The sequence below is a fragment of the Diceros bicornis genome, assembly GCF_020826845.1.
Source record: "Diceros bicornis minor isolate mBicDic1 chromosome 20 unlocalized genomic scaffold, mDicBic1.mat.cur SUPER_20_unloc_2, whole genome shotgun sequence".
Lineage (NCBI taxonomy): Eukaryota > Metazoa > Chordata > Mammalia > Perissodactyla > Rhinocerotidae > Diceros > Diceros bicornis.
Genome location: NW_026690884.1, coordinates 381261 through 402453, shown reverse-complemented (window position 1 = coordinate 402453; position 21193 = coordinate 381261). Strand labels below are relative to the sequence as shown.

At 47.4% G+C, this 21193-nt stretch overlaps 1 long non-coding RNA gene across 1 annotated transcript; it reads left to right on the top strand.

Annotated features, from left to right (window-relative positions):
• The first annotated feature begins 3097 nt into the window (after window positions 1–3097).
• On the top strand, window positions 3098–5320 carry LOC131401828 (uncharacterized). Its single transcript, XR_009218023.1, has 3 exons — window positions 3098–3117; window positions 4738–4806; window positions 5231–5320. It is a non-coding gene; the product is annotated as an uncharacterized LOC131401828 (long non-coding RNA).
• Window positions 5321–21193: the final 15873 nt, after the last annotated feature.

Below are 21193 nucleotides of genomic sequence, written 5' to 3'. Positions count from 1 at the left end.
CGTTCTCCCCTAGAAACCCATTCCCACCACAGACCCATTTGAATCTGCCTCCCCTTCTCCACATCTACCTCTTCTGACCACCGCCTCCAGGCCCAGAACAGGAGGTGTGTGAGCAACCTGGTCACAAATCTGTCTCAGTGCTCAATCCAGTTGCACAAGTGCATGGAGGGCCGGGGTGGGCTGTGTCCCAGACCTTCAGGAGAAGAGTGTCAGTGGGAAGAGAGTCACAACAGACTCTGTGTCAACCTGCTGGATAAGCAGGCCTGCCACTGCCAGGACAGCCTCACAGGGGTCAGGGCTGCCATGTGGCTCTCACCTGGATGGAGAGGGGCAGGCATAGGGCCCAGTCCCAAGCCAGGGTGCCTTGGGTGAGAAGCGTGGAGGGAAAGCCCAGGCCTCTGACTCTGTTGCCCAATTGCCTCCCCCAGTGCCATCTCTTCTCTGGTGGGAACCTGCCTGGACCCAGGGCAGGATTTCTGGGAGCTCCTGCACTATCCCTGCTTCAGCATGAAGCTGGCCTCTCTGCATCTCAGCTTGCCTGGCTCGGGGCTTCAGGGCCACGCCTACCTTCTCCAGGTCCAGCTGGAGCATCCACGGCCTTTTGAGGCAGAGCTGGAAGGTGAGGCGACTGCAGTCTGGGAAGACAAGTTGCAGAGTGTTCAGAGGCTTGGTTCCCTTCAAGGCAGTGGGGTCTTTCCTGGCTTTGACAGGCACAGGGGAAGTCAGCTACTTGAGTGACACTGTTTCTTTCTCCTGCTGCAGTACCATCTCCAGAGTTCCCTCCAGCTCCAGAGCCAGAGCAAGGGCCAGCTCCATGGCTACATCCAGCTCCAGCTCTAGTTCCACCACCTGTGCTAGAGCTGGAGCCAGAGCCACCACCAACCTCAGCTCCAGCCCCAGTGCCAGCTCCTGAGCTGGAGCCAGCTGGACCATTGGCTCCAGGGAGAATCCTCCCTCCACCTGGAGAGATAACAGAAGAGCCAGATCCAGCCCCAGAGCCCACCTGCCCCTGGGACGTGACCTCCAAGAACCTGCTGAGGGAGGAGAAGCCTGACTTCTTGGAGTTCCCTCCCCGGCTGGTGGCAGAGCAGTTGACACTGATGGATGTGGTGAGCAGCAGGGCTCTCAGGGCAGGTGGGGCCGGCCTTCCCTGTGCCATCAGCTGCCCCAGACCTGCCATTTCCTGATCCAGAATCCCATGATCTCGCTGCAACCTCTTGCTTCCCCACTTACCCTCATGTGACCTGAGCAGCCTTCTTAACTCCCAAGCCTTTGCTGTCCTCATGTGGACAGTAGGGATGGACTTTGAGAGCAGCTGCCATGCAGAGTGGCTGTGCAGGTGGATGAGGTGGAGCAGAGAGGAAGTTGGGCAGAGTCTGCGTTTTGGTGGGGGAGGGGAGCACACTGAAGTGCTGTCTCGTCCTTGGGTAGTTCACTCATTTGCCCAGGAGGCCTCAACAGCCTCAGCACTAATTAGGCACTTCATGTGTACATGACTACAAGGCAGACAAACAAAGCCCGTGGTTGTTGCTGCCTTGGGGGAATGTGCATCTGAAAGAGAGTCAGACCCCAGGATGGTCAGAATGGGTGGAAGATGCCCCTAGAGATGGTCAAGCAGGAGCCGAGTTCTGGTGCTTGGAGGAAGTGAGACTGGGCGGCGAGCAAATGCCACTTCCCTGCGCCACAGTATGGGTTCCTGGGTCGTCCTGTGCTGGGTGCCCTCAGGGGACACAGGCAACACCCAGGGACTCCCACAAGCCTCAGGCCGCATTCTCAGCTTCCTGTGCTCCAGCTCTCACCACTGGCCCGGCCTGGGACTGGGGGCTGCGGATGCTGAGCTGGGCTGTGGCAGGGCTGGGTGACACTCCCTGTCCTCCCCAGGAGCTGTTCAAGACAGTGATGCCCCACGACTTCCTGGACTCCATCTGGTCCCAGTGTGACAACAGGGGCAATGAGCACCTGGCACCCAGCATCCATGCCACCATAACCCACTTTAACAGAGTGGTCGAATGTATAGTCACCACCTGCATTGGGGACCTGAGCATGACGGCCCAGGACAGGGCCAGGGTGGTGGGGCTCTGGATCCAGGTGGCCAAGGTAAGATGTGGGAGGCCCTGGGAGCCCCTCTCTGGAGTCGGGGGAACTGCCTCTTCTCCTTTCTCAGCTCTCATGTTTGAAGTCCGTGGTCTGAGCCTTTGCACAATCCTTAGGCCCCTCCTGCCAGGCCTCGATGACCTGACTCCTGGTCCCAGTGGTGGGAAGCTCACCCCTTCCTGAGCTCCTTTCTTGGCTTGAGCTGAAATCCTCCTCCCTGGAAGTATTCCTCATCAGGTTCCAGCTGTGCCTTTCCCGGGTCCCTGAGCTGCTGTCTCATCCACGATAGGAGATGTCAATGAGGCGACAGAAGCCAGAGGAAGCAGGGCTCCAGCTCCCCCTCACAGCTCATTCTCTTCCCTTCCCCAGGAATGCCACGGCCTGGGGAGCCTTTCCTCTCTCCATGCGATCCTCTGGGCTCTGGAGGGCCCCTCCATTCAACGTTTAAAAGAGACGTGGAGACAGGTGTCCAGGTGGGTAGGCCTCTCTCCATGCGAGCACCACCTGGGTGGACCAGACACCCCCCACAGGGCTGGCATTGCCCTTCAGTCAGCTGGGAGCTCCTGGGAGACAGCAAACCCTGGGGATAGGGTCTGACCTGGTTGGCAGGCTTCAAGTCTTTCTGAAAACTTAGGACAGTGGTTCTGCTTCAGGAATCAGTTTCCCTAAGTGACAGATCATGGCTTGAACCAAATTGAAGATTTTCAAGTGTTTGCAGCAACAGAACTCTCTGTCCACATGAAATTAAGACTATTTAAAACACATCTGCTGAGAAAATAAGAGAATGGAGGCCCAAGGTGACAATAGGAGAGCCCCCTCCCCATTCCCAGACACCTTAGGGCTCAGAGGACACAGTGAAAATGCTTATCCAGGGTGTCTGGATCTTCTGGGTTTTCAAACAAATGGGATTTACCCTCAAACCACTCCACAGTGTTTCTTTTTTCCCTCCTCAGGAAGAACTGTCAAATACTTAAAAACATCCTCCAAACATGCCACCGGGAGAGCAGGAAGCTTCTCAAGGAGGTGAGTGGAGGCTGGAGAACTGGAAGGACGGGAGGTGAGGTGGGGAGGGACCAGGCAGGATGTGCTTTGGTAAGTTTTTCACTTAAGGTTCCCCGAGAAATAACGGTCTGTCTTGTCCAGCTGGACGGGAAGCGGGGGGTGTGAGCTGCAGGGGCAGGTGGGGACTGTTTGGGGCAGGAGGCCTTGGTCACGGGATACAGTGGTGTCGCCTGGACTGTTCCAAGAGATGAGGAGCTGGCAGAATGAGCAGGTGTCTGGCTTCCATGGGAACCCATCAGCTGGCCCTCATCATCCTCCAGGCTGGTGGGTGGATGGAGTGGGTGGGGGTTCCTTTCTTCCTAAAGCAGCCCAGTCTGTCCTCAGGAAGCCAGGCCCCTGCTGCTCCTTCTGTCTTCACTGCAGCTCGCAGGGGAGGGCATTCTGCCTGTCCCAGGGATGGGCACTATGAGGTCACACAGGTCTTGTGGACACAGGGGCTGCACAGCCTTGGGCCAAATGGTGGATCTGGGACAGAACTGTGTGCTCTCTGGGACTGTGCACTCTAGCCCGATTTTGGTCACTGCTGACAAACCAGTGAGTCTCCCCCGGTGCCTTGTCGACAAGGATACGCCCCAGATGGCAATGAGAATTATCGAGGAACCTACAGATTCTTAATGGGCCTTCCTGACAGATTCTTAATGGCCTCCATCAAGGCCCTGGCAGGAGGTGCCTAAGGATTGTGCAAAGGCTCAGACCACAGACTTCAAACATGAGAGCTGAGAAAGGAGAAGGGACATTAGAAGTTTCCAAGTGAAAAAGGATGCAAATGTCACCGTTACACAGTGCCGTGGTCACCCCCTACACTGTCACTCAGATGTGGCACACGGAGGTCCCCTTCCTGAGTGAGTGAAGGAGGAGTTCTGTGCAGGGACTATCCTGAGGGGATCCTAGGGAGCTGAGGACTTTGGCATGGCCTCAGGTCCAGCCTGGTGTCAGAGAATCCCAGGGGGCTGGAAAACACAGAAGCCACTTGCATGGGACCCCAAGACACCTTGTGCCTCTCCATCCATGGCTCATGTTGACTGAGGGCCTCAACACACCCCGAGAGTCCAGAGGACAGGACATTGGTCTGAGGTGTGTCTGGAGGAGGAGTGAAGGCCGGGGGCCAGGGCCTCTGGCTGGGAGGGGGAGCGGTCTCCTCTGTGGGCCCCTGAGCAAGTCACTGCCCCTCTGTGGGCCTCGGTCTCCTCATCTGGGAAATGGAGGGAAATGATCTGTGGTGCAGGCCTCACAGAGGTGATGAGGTACAAGGGGGAGAGGAATGTGCAGCAGCTTTGTGCTCCTCCTCCTCGAGGGGGGAGGGGACAGCACTGGTGACAGTCAGATGACACTGAGTCCTCAGGGGACCCTGGGAGGCATGGGGAGTCCTCCTCACACTTTCCTGATGAGGAGAGAGGCTTAGGGGCCTGGGCAGGCCTGAGGGCACAGAGGAGGGAGTGTTGGAGCTGGGAGGGATCTAGAATCAGGGCACCCTGGAATGGGAGCAGCCATAGACACCAGATATCCAGGGTCCAGGATCAGGGGCCTGGGAGACACGGGGAATATAGCATGGCCTCCCTGAGCCTGTCCTTGACCCTGCAGGAGGTGATATCTGTGAGGGCCACCCTGCAGATGGACCCCCAGGGAGCCCAGGAGAGACAGCAGCAGCAGGTGAGTTGGCCTGAGGGGGAGGATCCAGGTGCCAGACGAAGGGTCACTCACCTCACGGCTGGAGGCCTCCCTAAGAGAGGGGTCCCTCCTCCTCCAGCCCAGCTCCAGGAGCCAAAGAGCCTGAAAGGCCTGCCCTGGAAGTGACCAGGAGGAGGCCTGGGAGGGCTGGGCCCAGGATGGGTTAGGGAGGGGAGGGGCAGGGACCACATACCCTGGGATTTGCCAAAAGCCGCCCCTGGGAGGTGACTGGGGAAGTTGGGTGGTCCTGGAGGGGGTAACTGGGGGGAGGCCGCTGAGGGTCCTAGGCTGTTCTCTGTGGGAGTCTGTGGTGGGCAGGAGGCTGGGGTGAAGGGATTTGGGGGAGGGTCCATGGGGGCACCTGAGAGGTGGGACTCATCTCACCACTCCCACCCTGATTTCACAGGGTGTCGTCCCCTTCCTGGGCATGTTCCTCTATCACCTCAAGCTGCTGGACATTGGGATGGCAGATGATCTGGAAGTGAGTGAGCCTGGAGGTGGGGACAGGGAGCAGGATCCTGAGGTTTGGGAGGCGAGAGCCCTGCACTGGGACCTGAGTTCTCAGTACATGGCAAACCTCCTCTCATGAGAGCCCCATAGCCACCCCTGGGAGTTGGGGAGTCAGTCCCATCTTAGCAATGCGTGAATAGACGCTCCGCATAAGCCCCCCACCAGTCTACCTGGGCTGGTGAAGCTCATAGCTGCCTGCCTGCAGAGCTGCAGGAGGCTGTGTCTGAGATGGATTCAGCCTCCCCCTCAGGCCCTGCCCCTGGGGGAGTGCCATCAGCCCCTGCAAGTGAGGAAGCACTTCTGTGTTCCAGCTGTCCCTTCCTCCCTGAGGCCTCAGTCTCCCCGTCTGTCATCAGAGAGGGTGTGCTACAAAAAGTCTCTGGCCTCAGCTCCCCTGTCCCTCCTGCTCTGGAGCCCAGAGCCTGGCCCAGTGTCAAGTTCTCTTTGTGGAAGGTCTGCCCTCTGCTGGGCCCTGACATTCCTGCAGCCTGAGAAGGGGTGGGATGGGGCTTGGTTATGGACTTAGGGGGCTGTTTCTGATGGACATTGGCTGTCTCCCTTCCAGGGAAATTGGGTCAACTTTCAGAAATGGTGTGAGGTGAGCAGCTATGGGAAGGGTGGGGATGTGGAAATCAGAGACCTCGCCTGGCAAGACCTCTCCTGGCAAGACTTTCTCTGGCCTCATCCCTTGGGTCTTACATTTATTGGGAGAGTCAGATCCACAAAGCTGGGAATCCCATCACGTTGGCGGGTGCGGGAGGGGCTGGCATCAAGGACACCTTCCTGGATGAGGAACTAATTCAAGCCAACTGTGAGGACAGGCAAGTCCTGAATGGAGCGGGAAGGAAGGAGGGTTCCCGAGTGAGCACAGACCCCAGACCAGATCCTCACTCCGCACAAGTCCCTGGCAGCATTCCCCACCCAAGCCCTGTCTGCATCCTGTCCTTCCTCCCAGAAATTCAAACTCATCCGGAGGATCCAGCTGCTCCAGCAGGCTGCAAATGCATATAACCTGGAGCTCGACGAGCGATTTGGTGCCTGGTTCCAGGCCATGGAGCCCATCAGTGTCCATGAGAGGTGAGGGGACAGGAGTTGGGTGAGGGCAGGCCAGACTCTCTCTGATGGCCAGCTCCAGAGCCTGTGGCCTGGCTCGCTGATCAGCCACAGAACTCGTAGCGTGGTGACCCATGGGGCACCAGCACTCAGCTGCTGGCAGGCTCTGGGAGGGGCACCTGAGGTGTGGCTCCTGGTAGCTCACAGGTCCACTCTGTCCTGTAGCTACTGGGTCTCCTGCCAGCTGGAGCCCGCACACCAGAAGGCGAGCAAAATGCGGCTCTTCATGAGAAGGAAGAACCGGACATCAGGGCCAAGTGAGTGTTGGGACCAGGAGCGACTGAATCCAGGGGCACAGTACAGCTTCGGGCTAAGCATGGGACTGGATCCCAGCTCCAATACTGACCAGGCCTGGGACAGGCCGCTCCCCTCTCCTCTCTGGGATTCAGTTGCATCCTCTGAAATGGGTGATGCTAAATGATGCCTCCTGCATCAGGGACAAACGGGGTGCTGTTGATGGACTGAGCACTCGGTACAAGGCTTGGATCAGAGTGTTGTGGGGCAGGGAGTTGTGCCATGAATCTCAGGAAGGATCCCCAAAATAGTCTGTTTCTTCTCTTCAGCCACCATGCCCTTGGTGATGAGCCGTCACACTCTGGAGACCACAAGTGCAGCTCCTCCTGACCAGCAGGGACACTGGGACCCTCGGGGTGCACCGGGCCAGCTCTTCTCACCCTGAGTGAACGAGGACATCCTAAGACTTTCCTTGGTATCCCCTAAAGCCCCAGAGGGAGGGCACCACCCCCTCCAACTCCCTGACATCTCCACGCCAGCCACTGTTAACCCATTGGGGAGGAGTGATATTATTTCTTTAATAGTAAATGGTAGATTTGACTCTTACGTTATATCCTGTTTCTGTCACAACCTGGGTGTTGTGGTGTGGTTATTTCACTTCTTCTGCTCATGTAAATGAGACACAGAATCTCACTTTCCTCCTTGAATTAAGAACTTGTGTATGGTCACAGCTTATTGTATGTGGGAGAAGGGAGGAGGGCCAGCCTCCTCCATGGCTACTGAATGAAACCCTCAAGTCCCCCTTCCTCAGAGGACAGGTGCATTTCAGTGTGGTTCACCTGGGCCAGGAGCAGAGACAGCCCCTCAGATCTCCTTGGATGTAGAGGTTGGAGGGACTTTCCCAGGCAGAGCAATAACCACTGAAATGTGGGTGTCTTTCAAATAGCACTTACCAGGACCATGTCCTTCCCCAGGACAGTGGCTGTCTTTCTACAGCTTTCCAGCTAGAAGGAATGTTTTTTGCTTCTCTTCTTGAGGGTCTTTGATCAGATATTGGAACTTGCCATTTTCTAATCAGTGTCTGGATTTGCATCAACACTAAATGAGGAAAAAATGTAAAAAGATAAAAGTTTGCATGTGGAACGGACAAGGACAGAGGAAGACCGTGTGCAGATGGACTAAGGGCCGACAGGACATCCCCATCAGGCCGCCTCTAGGGCTCCCTGTTCACCCTTCGCCTAGACTGGAATCCTCCTAGGATCCTGGCCCATGCCCTTGGAAGTCCTTTTCCCGCTTGTTTCATGTCTAGAGGGAAAGACTCATGATGCAGCTTTTAAACCTACAACAGGACTTTGTTCTATAAACGTCACTGTTCCCTGTGAAATAGGATTTCCAGCATCCCTGCACTTCACTGTAGGATTCTTTTAGGGTAGAAATTCCCTAGAAGGCCCCCAGCCTCTCTGTCATATACATCGTGGCCATTCCTCCCCAGTTGGGCCTGATGGGTCAGGGGTGAGCTCTGGTTTGCCAGGACAATAGACCTTAATCCTGTCCACGGAATGACCCACACCAGCCCTTGCTGCCCTGGGTGACATCTGGCCCCATGAGGTTCTCAGGTCCATGGTCTCAGCCAATCACTAGTTTACACACTCAGTCATGTTGTTACTGACTTGTCCCAAAGGGGCAGCTTCGCCTGAGCGCATAGAGCACGTAGCCCCTGGGACGGCTGTGTTCTTTTCCCCAGTCTGTGCTGTGGTTATATGGATTTGTGTTACAGGGATGTGCAACTTTCCTGTTGGGAGTTTTGAAAGATGAGGCAGGAGAGGGGCAGGTATAGAAGTGGGTCCAGCAGGGGAATGCCACCAATCTTAGACACCACAGACACAACAGACACAACCTTACCAATTAAAATACTGAAATGCTCCCCACGTGGGTGGTGAACAGACACTGCTCAGAGCTCATGCCGAGAACCCACCCGACGACCTGCACCTAAAGGGTTAGCACCCGGCATTTTCAACATCACAACATCATGCCCTGGAAACACCCTGTATGACAAGGGCCATTGTCTTGAATTCCTTGATACTTCTTCCCCCTCCTTTCTGAAGGCTGCAAGTGTCACCCAGGGAGGCCTTTTCAGTTCAGCCAGATGCAGAGTAGAAATCCTGGTTCCCACAGCCCAGGTCCTTCCTTTCAGGGCACTCCCATCCAGGAAAGAAAGAATTCACACATCGGTGTAGACACACAAACACACACACTCATATCCCACCCAAATCCCAAGATGCATGAACCAACAAGAGATTAAAAGTGACTTCAGAAACAGATCAACCAATTGCAAAAGAAGGGTTTCATTAAGATCCTGACTCAAATAAAATGTAAAACCAGGAAATAACCTTGAGAAAACTGGGAGACTTTGGATACTGACTAGATAGTTGATTATCCGAATGACATTTTTATTTTTGTGTGTGATCATGTTATTTTGTTTGTGTTCCAAAATTCCCTCATCTGTACCAGAAATGGAAATATTTACAGCTGAAATGATGCGCTCTCAGCCATCTCAGCTGGTTAATTCTTGGGGTCTTGGTGTGAGGATAAACAAAGCCAGATGGTATACGAGTTGACAATCTTTGAAGCAAGTAACAGATTCACAGAGATTGATTTTTCTCTACTCTGAGATTTAGAGATTTTTGAAAACCTTCAGAACACAATTTTGATAAAAATAGTATACTTGCTGTTCACATTACAATGTTACAAATTAAAACCTCACAAATATAAAGGAATGCTTCTCCTTCCTGACCTAAGGAAGCTCTCTCTCAGTCTGGCTTCTGTGAATGACCTGATGATGCCACCAATTATTCACTTATCACATGTTTGTTGAGTAATTCCTATGTGCTCTGTGCTGTGTGCAAGGCGAACCCATTTCCACGACTCTGGATCTAGTGTGGGAAGGAAGGCAATGAGCCTGCTGCCAAGGTTCTCTAAGTGGAAAATAATGCCCCCAGGGGGTATGCTCATTCTGGAGATTCCAAAATCAAAGCTACACAAGTTTGCCAGGTAACAGATAAGAGATACTTAATACATGATATAGAAATCACCTATGTCTGAATTACCATGTGACAGTGAAGAGAAAGATTGGTGTATTTTATGTTGTAATTAGATGCAAATTCATAGTGCTGGCCCCTGGCCGAGTGGTTAGTTTGGCATGTTCTGCTTTGGTGGCCCAGGTTCAGTTACCAGGCACGGACCTACAGTACTCATTAGCAGCCATGCCGTGACGGTGACCCACACACAAAGTAGAGGAAGATTGGCAACAAATGTTAGCTCACGGTTAATCTTTCTCAGCAAAAAAAAAAAAACAAAAAAAAACTAATTAGATGCAAAATCATAATAAACATTTATGGCATCGGGTTTAATATACATTAAAAGACAAATCTCATTCAAGTAGGTATCATCTCTTCATTGAGTGTCAGTTCTAGAAAAAACAAATCTAAGTTCAAAACACGAATTCCTCAGCTACAATGATCCTCTCAATTTTAATATAAAAAGGAGAAAACTCATGGTAAATAAAAATTGAGGTTTAACATGAAACGTCAAGATCATGATGGATGTTACAAAGAGATGCTGTGAGAGTCAAGCCTGTCTCATGGGGAATTTCTCAACGGCACCACTCTCCTTTTCTTCAGCACCGATGTTGCCTTCCTCACTGTGTTTTCAGGATGCCTTTCTTGGCTCCTTGCTCTCTCTGGCTCCCCGGCAATCTCGTCTGTCCTTGAGGCCACAGTCAGTCTCTCCCATGCTTTTCTTCACTTTCTGTGTCTGTCTCCTGATATCTCTAGAAGATGCCCGTTGCCTGCAGAGGGGCTGTGAGTGGCCCAGACCCATTCCTGGACTCATCTCTGCCCAATATGGACAGTGGCCCTGGTGGGCTCAGGGCTGGTGTGCAGATCCCTCGGCCCTAGCATGGTCCAGAGATTCACATGGAGCAGCCTGTGCGACTGTTTCAAAGGTATTTGCGACTCCAAAGAACTTAAGAGTTCTCCTTCACTGCTGCAGGCCTGGAGTCCCTGCAGTCTACTGTATCCACAGACTTGCTGGGGCTTCTCCAAGGTCTCCTCCCACTGACTGCATCTGACCTCACTGCCAGGATGGGAAGTTAGTCCAGTAACTGGCCTCTGGAATATGCAGCTACTTAGGATTCAGGTGCGTAGAACTTTAGTTTTCTGATTGGGTTTAGTTTCTTGGTCTTACTGTTTCCACTATGAAGTCTGGGCATATTTTTTGAGCTTTCTCTTTCAGAACAAAATAAAATGTGAACTTTGAACAAAATGGAGGATGAAGACTACCATCCACGGAGAACGTTCTCAGCTCATGTGGATAGTCCACTCTCCTTCTCTCCCTGAACACATGTGTCTCAAATCGCACTGTGCATCACAATCATTGGAGGGTTTTTAAAACTCAGAGTGCTGGACCTCAACCCAAGTAGGACTGGGGAAGAAACGGAGAATCGTCATTTCTAAGAGGTGATGTTGATGCTGCTGGTACAGGGACCACACGTGGAGAACAGGATTCAGTGACACCATCAAGCTGATGTGAGACAAGGACAGAAAGCTCAAGGTCATTATCCAGTGTCAAATCCAGACCAACTTCCCTCCGCCATCTTGCTTCAGGATGTTCCTCTCCTCCTCTCTCTGTCATGGTCAAATACACACATGCCAGTGCCCCACAGCCCACTGTTATTGGGACACAGTGTTCCAAGGACTCCACAGCTCCTTTACGGCCTCATCTCTAATGAAATTATTCACTATTCCATCCTTAGTCATTCACTTCCACACCCTGATCCTATCTTCACCCAAAATTCTCCTGCTCCCAAATCAGTAACTCAGAAACACCATATTCCCACCACAAATTTCCACATTTCCACTTTTGACACAAAGAACTCCCCTCTAAGTAACCATTCTTCGAGAAAGTATATTACTCCAGTAAGCATATCTTCACAACCCCCTTGCTTCTCTTCTCCTACTCCTCTCTATTAATCCTGCATTCCACAGTCCATCATTTCAATCATCCACTGACCATACTCGCAGACTCCTTATTGCCATTATATCTGCATTGCAAGCCGCCCACTTCAGATGATTCCAAATACCTGCCATGCCATGTTGACACTTGCACTGAAGAGAGAATGCACCAGGAGCCTGTGGATCCCAACAGAGAATCACAGCCACCAATGGACCTATATGCATTTCTCTAATGCTTCCTGAATGCTCTGTCAATTTCTTTCCATTTCTCAAGTTCCATAAATCTCTATTTTCTCCTGACCTACTCTATATTTCACACATAACTTGTTAACCATCAAACAAGAACTATTTCACTCTCTAGTCATCAGATCTACAAATATTCCTCATAAGGAATTGATTTATCACACGTTTTCTGTTGCTATATCCAAAGAAATTTCTTTCTTGCTGAAACCACTCTGATTTTTATCTCATTCTTCAATTTCAATGACATTATGCCCTCCACATTTGTTGCAGTTTCCATCACTTCCCTACTGCAATCATCCCTCAGGTTTCAAATATGCACAAATCTCTACCATCTACAAACCAATCCCTCATCCAGCATTCCTAACAGTCCTCACCCCCCATGCCCCTCCTCTTGTCCTCCTGCCAGGGATCCGCTGTGAAAAGTTCACATATATCCAAATGCCTCTGTTTGCACAGTGCACACTCAAGCCCATCCCCATTCTGTGGATGCTTCTCTTGCTAACCTCACAAGCCATGTCTCTTACCAATCCACTGGGGACTTTTCATGATTTGTCTGACATGCTCTGCAGTAGCATGTGACCTTGTGGACTTCAACGTCATTTTAAAAGCCTATTTGTCCTTGGGATCCACCACCCTACACTGTCCTGCTCTTGCCTGTCTGAACTTCCTGAGGCACTTTTTGGCTTCTCTTTATGACCACCCCACAATGACTGATCCTTCCCGGAAGTCAGCCCTGCTCAGACACCTGTTGCCCATCTGCACCCTCCTGGGGCAACACCATACATTTCCCCTGCTTCAAATACCACTAATGAGCCAAATATGTCCAAAGAATCAGCAGAGACCTAACTCTGACCCCCAGACCCATTTATCTACCTGCACACTCACAGCATCAGTGATGACTCAACTCACAATGACCAGGTCCCAAGTTGAGCAAATCACTTCCCCAAAATAATTTGCTTCTCTCTCAGTGTTCCCAAACTCACTTGTTTGTGCTAATAATGCATCTAGCCCTGGGTGTCACTCTGGACACCCTGGCACCCCACACTCACATATCAATGAACTACCCATCCACCCTCCTGAATCTACCTACAGGTTATCCACTTTTGAATTATTTCTAATCATCTTTCAGATTTCATACAAAATATCATTTCCACACAGTGAACTCTCCTACTCTAGTAAGCCAATTTATAAAACTCCATTTTTCCTCTTTGTTGATTTTTTTTTCTATTTTAGTTATATGTGCATTATTATCTATTTCTTTCAAGATTTAGTTCTTTCTCACTAAACTGGATACTCCATGAAGACAAGACCAATATGGATTTTCCAAATTTTCCCACAATAGTGTTCACATATGGCTTTGCACACATAAAGGGCTCACATATATTATGTGTACAATATATACTTTATATTTATATACATATAAAATTGAAACATTAAAAATTCACTTCCTGAAATATTTTAAATCCATCCACTTAACTACTCTTATGCAAAGACACCACCTTTAGAGTGGTACACTGCAGTAAATTAGCAAGAATAGTTTAAGATTCCAAATCCTTTCTCCTCGTAATAAAATCATGAGATTCTAGTCACAGTGATCTGTTTAAAATGCAAAAGTGATCAGTTCATCTTAACTTTTATATCCCCCATTTCTGTCTTCAGCACATATTTCTCCTGTTGTCTTATCATAATTATTAATACTACCCTTTTCATTCCCTGATATGTTTCAGTTTGGAGGGAAAACTATTTGGTCATTCTATTTTTAGAGCACTTACTACATGCAAAGCTTTGATATGAAACCTGTGATCTACAAAATAACTAAACAGACCGACTGCCCCTGTTTGATTTAGTCTTAGTGGGAGGAAAGAGATAATAAATGGCAAAGGATGTATAACATGCCATGTAGAAATCACTGCTGTGATGAACAATAAGGCAGAGAGTGAAAGTTTGAGCTTCAGCACATTTTCAAATTACTTGTGTTTGTGTGTGTGTGTGTGTGAGCGCTCATGTGTGTTGCCTGGATGGGAAGAGTTGCTTCCTCCCGCGGGGTTGGAGGAGCCTCCTATGCCTTGGGAAATTTCCTCCATGTGCACTTAATATGCACTTTGTTATCCATGTGTATTAGTCAGGATTCTCTAGAGAAATAGAACCATAGAATATATATAAACATATAGAAGTGGAGATTTATTGTAGGAATTGGCTCACAAGGTTATGGAGTTGAGAAGTCCCACAATCTGCCATCTGCAAGCTGGAGAACAAGAAAAACCAGTGATATAATTCAGTCAAAGTCTGAAGGCCTGACAACCAGGACCTCTGACGTCCAAGTGCAGGAAAAGATGGATATCCCAGGTCAGGAAGAGACAGTGGACTCAGCCTTTCTTTGCTTTTTGTTCTATTGAGCCCTCAACAGATTAGATGATGCCCACCCACACTAGTGAGGGTGGGTTTGTTTATGTAGACCATGGAATCAAATGCTAATCTCTTCCAGAAACCTCCTCACAGACACACCCAGAAATAATGCTTCACAGTCCAGCTGGGCACCCCTGCAGCCAGTCAAGCTGACACCTAAAATTAACCATCACATCATGGCTTTATCCAACCAAGACCAACAGAGATATCACAATGTGACCTACGTCATTTCAATTTTCCAGAACACATGTTAAAGAAAGTAAATACAAACAGATGAAACTGGATTTTACAACATTTTTATTTAACCCAAGAAATCTAAATATTATCATTTCAAAAGGTAGTCCACATCAGTACAAACAACAAGATACTCAGGTTTTATGCTCCCTCTGTCTTACTGTTGAATTTCAATGAATACTGGCTACTCATATAACTTAATATGATCCAATTTATAATTTTCTCCTACCTATTTTAGCTTTATTGTATCAAAAGGAAATCATTTTCTCCTTATTGTCAAACTGCTCTATCTCTTTTTTAAAAAATTAAAGCTGTATATTGTGTTTATGTTAGAAATGAAATTAAAAAATTAAGTAATTAAGAAGGATTTGATTCCAGCAAAAGGCTGGTTTACTAAAACGGAAGACTGTTCAAGAGCAAATCTTCCAAGAAAACCACAGGGTCAATGACATTGGAAAATTCAGGGTAGAATTAGAATACACATGGGATGTGATTAAAAGGGGAGTAGTGAGAATGTGGAGAGGAATTGATATCAGAAGTGAAAATACACAAGCATGTTCCAAGTTGATGAAAGACATCAATCTACAGATTCAATTAATTCAACATTCCCTAAGCAGAGTGACTACACAGGAAATATTAATGAACTGAACTATGGTCTAAAAACCAAAGTTAACGTAAAGGATTTTAGGGACTATAGATGCCAAATAAGCAAGAAAAAGGCCAACTGGTGATTTCTAACCATAAATAAAATAAGATAGACATCAACAGAGCAGTATTTTTTAAATGCTAAAAGAAATCTCATGTCAAACCAGAATTCTACACCCAGCAGCAACAGTGCCCCAAATAAAGATGTCCTAGAAAAACTTAAAGTGAAACTTTTGATTGTCAGCAGCCTTGAATTAGACAAAATACTGGAGTGCGTTATCACACCCAAAGGAATATAATCTCAGGTAGAAAACCAGGAACGGAGGAAGGACTGAAGAGGAAAGGAAAGGATAATTTATAGATAAATATAAATGAATTTTATTTTGTGAAGTAATTCTAGAAATCTCTCATGGAGATTAAAATATATGTAGAATAAAATGCATGAAAACAGTAATACAAATGTCAGGAAGGTTAAAAATAGAATTGAAAGTGTTTAAGTTATTAGCATTTGAGGGAGCTGGTAAAAGTAATTATTCTCATTAGACTGTATTAAAGATTCAGGATTTAGCCATTAGTGCAATTACACAAAGATTTCTATATGATTTCAACTAATAAGTTTATAGACAAAATAACGGAATAATAAAAGAGTTAAGTCAACATCAGTGAAGTAAAGAGAGTAAAGGAACGTTAATTATTCAGGTCAAAGGGAAGGGAAAGAGTAAGACGGTTGAAATAATTACAAGTTTACTGGTAATTACCTGAGATGTAAATGCACAAAGTACTAATTTATTTTTAATGGCTGTGTGATCTATTCTAGAGACTTATTAATAAATATTTTGGACATTCTTTTATTGATAGATGTTTACACATTCTCTATTTTTTCCTATTAAAACATATGTTGTATGGACATTTTTGTACATATAAACTTCCATTCCTATTTTTACAGAAAATATCTATAGTGGAAGACAAAGGAAATATTAAAATGTTGATAGAAACTGCAAATACCACCTCCCCACACAACTGTATTAAATTTTTTCATCTACCAACAGTATCTGACAGTGTCAATAACCCCACATTTCTCTGTTTATGTATAAAGCTTTAGGAATCGCTCAAATCCCATCGATAAGAGACAGGAAGTCTCCTCTGGATTATCCACTGATTGGATTATCCACTCCCTCCATAAAAGGGGAATCAGAGGCAGAATTCACTGCATTTTCCAGCAATCCACGGGCTGTCTGCACATCAGGAGTGGGGTCAGCAGGACAACTCTGCAGCCATGGAGGAACCTGCATCAGCCTATTATCCAAGCCAGCCTGTTCTGGTGAGTGTGGAATCCATAGGGACAGCAAGAGTGTCCATTTATACACTTGGTCCTTCTGTGAAACCTCTTTAAGTGAGCAGGCAGTAGCTGTTACTACAAGAAGATACCTTATTGAAAGTTGTTTCCCAGGTGTCAATGTTTGTTAAGTAATGTTCAAGGTATTGTACTTATTTGTATAGAGAGCTTTCTTGGGATAATAGGCCAGACCTTTGTTTTGTTTTGTTTTTACCCAACAACATCACTGGGAAGTGGAAGTAGTATTCGGCTCTGCACTGTTTACATTGTTCCCTTCTCTGGAAAAATTTTTACCCACAATGTGATTGGTCTTTTTTAAAAAATATTCAGTTCTGTGCTCAAATATCACCTCATCAGTTAGTCCTTCCCTAACCTCTTCATCATCAATAATTGTAGGTGGGCCGGGCCCGTGGTGTAGGGGTTAAGTTTGCGCACTCTGCTGCTGGTGGCCTGGGTTTGGATCCCGGGCGCGCACCAAGGCCCCACTTGCCAGGCCATGCTGTGGCGGCGTCCCATATAAAGTTGAGGAAGATGGGCACAGATGATGGCACAGGGCTAGTCTTCCTCAGCAAAAAAAAAAAAAGAGAGAGAAGGATTGGCATGGATCTTAGCTCAGGGCTGATCTTCCTCACAAAAAAATAAATTAATAAAATAATTGTAGATAATTTCCTTCCCCTTTATCCCTCCTTACCGTTCTTCCTCCATCTCTCCCTCTGTCTCTCTATCTCTGTGTAGCCCTTACTGTTTATCACAGGATCTAATTATACCTAACACTCTATTAGACATTCATTAGTCTCTTTATTAACTCATTCCTCTCACCAAGATTAAAATAAACAGAGGCAGTCATGTTTTTAAGTTAAATTCTGGATCATGGGTTTTAGTACATAACTTGGCTTATAATAGGTGCTCTATAAATGGGAGGACCAAATAATTTTCCCTCCAAACTGGGACATGTTGGAGAATGAAAGGGATCATATTAATAATTATGGCAGGACAATAGGAATGAAGTGAGATTTATGACTTCACTTTTAAAAAGGATCTGAAGACAGAAATGAGTGATTGTAAAGGAAAGGTGCACTGATTAGGTTTACATTTCAAATAGATTATTGTGACTAGAGTTTTATAATGGATTACAGAGAGAAAGGATTTGCAATCGTAGTGATAATTTATTGCAGTATATCACAAAAGAGATTATATGCTTGTATAATTGTAGTTGATGGAATTTGAAAACATTAGAAAGTATCTTTTGGAGTTTGAATAATTTCTTTCAATAAATATATTGAGCGTCTTCTAAGGGCAAAGCAATGTGTGAATACGGCAGTGTAACACATTACAGTCCACATTAGTCTTCAGTTCATGGAGTATCCAATTTAGTGAGAAAAACACTATGAGAGAAATAGATGATAATACACATACAATTAAAAAATTTAAAAATTAACACAGAGAAAATGTGACATTAATTTTGATGGCTGGATCAGGAAAAGTCACTCTGTGGAAATGTATTTTGTAGGAATCTGAAAGGTGCTCAGGAATTATTCAAAAGGGGAGAATATTTAGCTGGATTTAGGAGGGTGGATGGATGGTTCATTGATGTACGAGTGTTGGGTGGCAGGGTGTCCAGAATGACGCTCAGGTGTAGACAGGATATTAGCACCAACAAGTGAGATTAGGGGACCCTGAGATATGGGTGATTATTTGGAGAACTGGTTGGATCAACTTGGTACCTGCTCATTGCAAGCTGGTCATCGAGTTATCACTGATGTGGTGAGTGGGCAGATGGGTATTTGGGTCTCAGGGTTCAAGCCAGATCTGTCTGATTCTATGGGCATTTCGAGTTCATTAATGGTATGTGAAGCCAGGGAAATTGATGGGCTGGCCTAGAAGAGGGTGTGGATGTGTAACAAATGTGAGAGCAGGATTGACTTCTAAGAAGCATCAATTGTGTTAAGTCCGATGGTGGAGACCAGATTAACAGGGAGGAGTAGGAGGAGAGAGGAAGAGTCAGGGGAGGAAAAATGGTTACTTACAGTGGATAGAACTATGTGATGGGAATATGGCATGTGTGAGCTATTTACGTATGTACAGGAGAATATTTGATTGAAGATGGGACATGGGTGTGCAAGTGAAGTGAGCATCAAATTGTTGAGAGGAACGTGATTTCATTAGAGATGAGGCACTGAATTACTATGCTCTGGGCACACAAGCACCTAAAAATAGTCCTTTCTGTCCGTGACTCATATCAGTTTGGCGTCCCAGAATCTAGTTCTCAGTGTGAGGTGCCTGTGCCAGCAGCATCAGCATCATGCGGGAACACTTAGAAGTGCAAATTCTTGGCCATCCGCAGGCCTACTTGGGTTGAGGTCCAGCAATCTGTGTTTTAACAACCCTCCAGATGATTGTGATGCACAGGGCAGTTTGAGAGATATTTCTCCAGGATACAGGAGGGTGGAAGATCCAAATGAGGTGAGAAAATTCTCCATGACTGGAAGTCTGCATCCCACATTTTATTCACATTTCACATTTCATTTTGTTTTCAAAGGGAAAGCACAAAAGAAATATGATTCCCCAGACTGCAGAGAAGAAAAGACAGGTCCATTTAGCCAAGACCAAGCGGAGACATCGGGAAAGGTCTACACTTCCTATAAGACTCACCAGCTGCATTTTCAAGAGGCCAGTTACAAGGATAACTTCCCACCCTGGCAACGAGGTCAGGTACAGTCAACGGGAGGAGACCTTGCAGAAGCCCCAGCAAATCTGGGCGTACAGGAGACTGCAGGGTCTCCAGGCCCGCAGCAGTGAAGGAGAACTTTTAAGTACTTTTGATATCACAAATACCTTAAATATAATTGCACCAGGTGGTCCAGGTCAATCCCTGGGCTGTGTTGGTGCTGGGTCTCTAGACCCCAGCCTCAAGCCCACTGCCACACAGTCTTCAGACTGGGCAGAGATGATCCCAGGAGTGGGTCTCGGTCTCCCCCACCCACTCTACAGACAGCCCGTAACTTATGGAGACATCCGCAGACAGAGTCAGAAAGTGAAAAAAGCAAGGGAGAGACTGGCTGAGGCCCTGAGGGCAGACAGGTTTGCCAGGGAGGCAGAGAGAGCAAGGAGCCAAGAAGGATGTTCTGAGACCTGATGGAAAATAGGAGAAGGTCATGTGGAAGAAGCCAAGAAGTGTGGCCCTGGGGAAGTGGTTCCCCATGAACAGCCCCCAGTTTCACTCGCCTCATTTAATGTCAACCCCACTTCTTGCTCTGGACTGTGATGCTTTGTCATTTTATAATTGTACTTCATTAAACTCTTTTGAGAGACATAAATGTGAAGAGTAGACTGTTGTGTGGGTGAGAGATCGTGTTTCATGTGACAGGAAAGAAGATCTTTACTTGTCCTGGTTTACTGCAATTTCTGCTTACCATGATTTTTATTCACTTCTATATTAAAGGTAATTTGGCCTAAGGGATCATTTAGTGTTTTTAGTTATATTTTTTTAGAATACTTGCACTCAGGAAAAGAGGATACCTATTGTAAAGAGCTTATTTTTTAACGTTAAATTAATTTGATTCCATAAAAATCTTACTTTACTAAGCTTGATTTTATATCTCATTCTAACATAAGTTGTATCCTTTTTCTTTTCCAAATGCTAACCCAAATATAAGACATTTTTATATAATTTAAGTAGTCCTTAGACTACCTGTTACAGCCTTATCTGTTACCTAAAATTACCTCGGTGATTTTTTAAAATAGAGTTCACCTTAGATTCCTAACAAGGACAATGCTGTCTGGGAGCATTTAGCGCTGAGAGAACCTTGGCAGCAGGCTTGCTGCCTTCGCCTTGACACTAGGTCCTGAGTCAACGAAACTTGTCCACCTGCCCACAGAGTCGGGCACATCGTAATTATTCAACAAATATGTGATGAACAATATTTGGTGGAAAAAAGGGTCAAGTTACAGAAGTGAGATGGTAGGACTCTTACTGGGTCAGGAGGGGAAAGGACTGATGTGGTTTTGGAAGGATCTGGGATTTTCTGGACTTTCTTGAAGAACTTTGATAGAGCAGTCTTAGCAGTCATGGGCAAGGAAGCCTATTTCAGAGGGTCAAAGAGTGACTGAGAAACAGAAGGGCAGAGAGGGAGTGGAGGTGGACAGCTGTGCCTTGTGCCTCCTGACAATGGCCTCTGGATTTAACACAGTGATGTCTCCCTCCCAGAGCCCACAGCTTGGTGTGGGGCTGACTCCTCCCTAGGACTAGGGAGTTCTAATTCCTCAGTGTGAGCTACTCTGCATATTCCAAAACCCCCGATGTCCTAGGACAGGGGGTGTCAAATGGCCCTCTCTGACCCTACAGGATCCAGGCACAGGACCCTTTATGGGACAGGAAGAGGATCCGGGTATACACGGGGTTCTTACCTGCCAGACCTGGAGTTCTGGGGAGTGGAGCTGAGTGAGGTCACAGCGTAGGAGCCGCTGACAGGGTCTGAGTCCACCTGGGAGGAGAACAGAGTAAGAGTGGCTGAGGGGGATGGTCAGGAGAAGACCTGCCCCCTCATTTGTATGCTGCATCTCTGTGCTTGGTCACAATCTACTCCTCAAGTCTCATTACCAAGAGCTGATTTCTTCCCTCATTGCATCTTTTCTT